This window comes from Petaurus breviceps, unplaced genomic scaffold, assembly GCF_028583685.1.
Source record: "Petaurus breviceps papuanus isolate PSGF00001 unplaced genomic scaffold, PetGlider_PUasm1.0 551, whole genome shotgun sequence".
NCBI classification, from domain to species: domain Eukaryota; kingdom Metazoa; phylum Chordata; class Mammalia; order Diprotodontia; family Petauridae; genus Petaurus; species Petaurus breviceps.
The window spans coordinates 36,510,896-36,515,341 of NW_027186372.1; the positions used below are offsets into that span (position 1 = coordinate 36,510,896).

The 4,446-nt window shown below is 40.9% G+C and overlaps 1 pseudogene; it reads left to right on the forward strand.

The window, feature by feature from the left end:
* The first annotated feature begins 245 nt into the window (after positions 1–245).
* On the forward strand, positions 246–1,291 carry LOC138172576 (heterogeneous nuclear ribonucleoprotein D-like; annotated as a pseudogene).
* Positions 1,292–4,446: the final 3,155 nt, after the last annotated feature.

The window sequence follows — 4,446 nt, forward strand, 5'->3', positions numbered from 1 at the left end:
TAGCCGTCTTTCTTTGTGGTCTATAAAAGTAAGGCCATCTTTCTCACCCTCTAGAACTCCTTTTCCATTCTCTTATGTCTTCTGGACTGCAGCAGTGTAAGAGAGGGAGAGTCGTTTTCCCCATTTCCCAGAAACAGTCATGGTGATTTATAGAAGAAGCACATGGCAGTTCTATTCTAGTCTATACCATTGACCAAAGAGCAAAATCTATTTTAAAGCGGACACAATTGTTGGCGACTGCCCCAACAGACAGCCCCGGGGTCATGGAGGACACCAACCAGTATAGCAACTTGGAGTTCCCCCGAGGCCTCCAAGATCAACAGCAGCAAGAACCAGCAGGACTATGATAAAATGTTTACTGGAGGGTTAAGCAGGAATAAGAGCAAGAAAGATCTCACTGACTACAGTTTTGCTCTGGAGAGGCTGTAGACTGCTCGATTAAGACAGATCAGATCTCCGAGGTGCGGATTTGCACTTTTCAAAGACTCAGCCATTACGGACAAGGTCTTGGAACCCAAAGAACATAAGCTGGATGGCAAGACCCCAAGCGCTATTAAAGTTTTAAAGGGAAAGGAATTCCCTCCTCCCTGCCCTGCCCCTGATACCCCCTCCCCCCCCAAGTGTCCTCGAACTGAGCCCAGACACATCAGAAGAACAAATCAAAGAATATTTTGGAGCATTTGGAGAGATTGAGAATATCAAACTTCCTATGGACACAAAAACAAATGAAAAAAGAGGATTTTGTTTTTTTTTTATCACATATAGAGATGAATAAATGTTCTAGCTTTATCCCCATGTAGACAGCAAAATAAAAGTAAGAGAAATTATTATTTGCATATGTTCACAGGACTCATGCTTATAGATCACATGAAATTCCCATTGAGTGGCTGACAATATTAGATGCTTTTCTTTGTGGTATAAAAGTTAGGTCATCTTGCTCACCCTCTAGAAAAAGATATCATCAGATTGGTTCTGGGAAGTGTGAAATCAAAGAGGTATACAGGAAGCAATAGCAATCACAGAAAAGAGGGAGGGATGCTGTAGTTGGCAACCAAGGTGGGACTAGGGGTCATGGCCGAGGTCAGGGCCAAAACTGGAACCAAGAATTTAATAACTATTATGGAAATTACAATAGTGCCCATGGTGGCTATGGCCTATATGATTATACTGGGCATCACTATGGGAACTCTGGATATGGGGAGGGATAGCAGACTACAGTGGTCAACAAAACATGTATGGTAAAGCTTCCCGAGGGGGTGGTAATCACCAAAATAGTTACCAGCCATATTAAAGGAGGATATGGAGAAAACAGGTGTGGATGCTACAGCAGCCTATGTTGCAGGATGACAGCATTGAATAGAGAGTGGTCTTCTGTTTGATCTGAGAAGACTATTTTGTAAAAGAATTTTTTTTAGTGTACATGATACAACTGTGTCCAATTGTATATAGCAGCAGATTTAGTTTTCTTGTTTGTACTTTGTCCTTTGCCATCTGTGTTATGACAAATGAGGATTTGTGTCTATACAAATTTTATTTGTATAATCTCATGTTAAATGATTTGCAAAATTAAATTGTGATTGTTAAAAAAAATAAAGTGGACACAGTTCTATTATTAATGTTCTCGGGTATGTTAGATGAGACAGAAGTCACATGATACCAAGCATGACCATCATAAATACCTATATCATCAACTATAAACAAGGGAATGATATAAAATGGTATAAAAGGCATGATTAGCTGTTTAAAATAGAAAATGATTTTAATATGATAAAACCCATCCAACTGGGGGCAGCTAGGTGGCGCAGTGAATAAAGTGCCAGCCCCAGAGTCAGGAGGATCCAAGTTCGGTTCTGAGTTTGGTTCTGGCCTCAGACACTTAACACCCCCACAAAAATAATAGCTGTGTAACCTTGGGCAAGTTACTTAGCCCCAATTGCCCTCCAAAAGGCAAAAAAAAAAAAGCCATCCAACTCTGCATGGTATGTGTGTGTGTATGTGTATCAACAATGCAGTATTCACAATGCCTACAGTAACCATAAATATGCTGATATGGTTACTAATCACAAAATATACCAGGCTGTCTACATGGGGATAAAGCTAGAACATTTATTCAAATAACAGAAAACTGAGTCCCCAAACCAGAAAGTCAAAGCCATCACTGTAGTTATGAAGTTGGGCCATGTAGTTAATGTAGTAAACATCCACATTCTCAAGCCTTCAAAGCAGAACAGGCTACCTCAGGAAAAGGTCCTCCTCTCCCCACTCACCGCAACTGCTCAGCGTCCAGGAAGCATGCTCCCAGCAGCTCTGGCCCCCGAAGTTCCTGTCCCTGGCAGTCCTCAGCAGGAGTCCTTAGCAGAAATTCTGACTGGCTCAAAAACAAGAGTTTAAGGCACCGCCTATGCCGCTGCTGCTACTGCAGCCACCCCACACACTCTAACTTGGCTTCCGCTTCCTCTTGCCCCACCCCTTCCTGCTACGTCAGCAAGTTCAAGGGGCATGAAAGAGCTTTAAATCCCATAAGCATAAGTGTATGTATGTTTCTATGTGTATATATGGGAGAGGATGGGAGGGGGCAGATCTTGAATTCCCTAGGTGGTGGAATCCCAGCACCAGCTTTAGGGGTTGCCTTATGGATAACCCCAAATTCAAGAGTTCTTGAATTTTAGAGTTCAGGGACCAGAACTTCTAAAGAGAGAGAAGGAAGAGGATAGTCCATAGAGTCTACTCCTTCTCCTGATTATTATTTCATTCAGAGAACAATGCCAGTAAATTATATAAATCATAAAGTACAATGGACTGGGGATTGTCTGTTCAGTACCATCCAAGGTATTTTTATCTTCTGAAAGTGATGAGGTATGGGCTCTGGGAGCCCCCTCGAGTTCTCCTTGAGTCCTTGAGGTAAAGGCCCTTGAACTCTTGATTAAATCATCTCATTTTGATGAGGCATTTGCTTGAGGCAAATCTGTTACTAGACTTCCCACCCTATCAATTCACCCTAGAACTGGCCTAGCCCACCATTGTTTGTGGTCTCCAGGTAGCCTCCAGTGATTTCCCACCCTTAATCACTCATTGACCTCATTAACTCCTCCTGAAGACCCTCCCCAAACTCCTCCCCTAGACCACCCCTAGATCCCTCCCACAACCTTCTGTATATAAGACTCCATCCTGTCTTCATGTTTGTAAGAGAGCCATAGAATGACCTAGCACAGACTTACTCTGTGTCCAATACAAGGGAACTTTTGATAAACTTTACATTTCTTTGTCTGAGAGAAGACATGACTTGAATTCATTTAGCAGGATGGTATTTTTTGGGTCTCCAGAGCAACCCTAACCCTCTTGGTGGGTAACCTCTTCAGAAGGGCCTAAACCACAGAGTGATACTAGAAATCTTACAGAGACTTTGTAGGACTCTTTCAGAAAGAGGCACTCACTGGAATTTTCCTAACAGCAACCTCAAGTTTAATTCTCTTCTGGGGATGGAGGGGAGGGGGCATGACTGATGATCTATTTGAGCGCTTTATGTTTTGGAATTTGTTCATAAGTTCCTATGATTCTTGGTATATATTTTTTCATTGGGATAAAGCAAAGACTGTTCTATTCCAAACACTCACTGGTTAATGGAGTGCCTGAGTATTCTCTTACCCATATTAAGAGAACTCAGGATATTAACCATAGCTAAACTTTCATTTGGTGGGTTTTCATGTGTTAACTCTAGATGAGGGTAATAAGCCAAAAGAAAAAAAAAGCAACTGACTTTGTTGGGGTCAGGCTATTGGCTACTAGGATCAAACTGAGTCTATGGGAACTCAAGTCTTTGGACAGATGCTGAGCCACAGGTTACTTTATTAACCAAGAAATGAGTGGGGAAAATGGCATGTAGGCAGCTGATGGAATAGAGCACTGGGTCTTGAGTCAGAAAGATTCATCTTTTTGAGTTCAAATTAAATCTGGCCTCAGATCCTTATTAGCTGTGTGATACTGAGTAAGTCTCAACCCTACTTACCTTTGTTCCTTATTTGTAAAATGAGCTGGAGAAGGAAATGGTTAACCACTCTAGTATCTTTGCTGAGAAAGCCCTAAATGGGGTCACAGAGTCAAACACAATTAATCAACAAAAACAACAACAAAATGAGCACTATATTTGTCTTAAAAGGATTCTGGTAAGGTTCTTTCCTAATTTTAGGGAATAATTTATGAAGTATGGGAACTAATTGTTAGTCCACCAGGAACAGTAGCTTTTTCCTTTGGAAGTTCATTTACAATTAGATCTATTTATTTTCCCCTTGAGATTGAGTTATTTAAGATCTCTATCTGGTCCTCTGATAATTTGAGTATTTTATATTTCTTAAGATATTCCTCTATTTCTTTTGTGTTCTTAGTTCTGTTAGCATATTACTGTACATAATATGTTCTGATTATTCTTTTTATTTCTTCTGGTTCTGT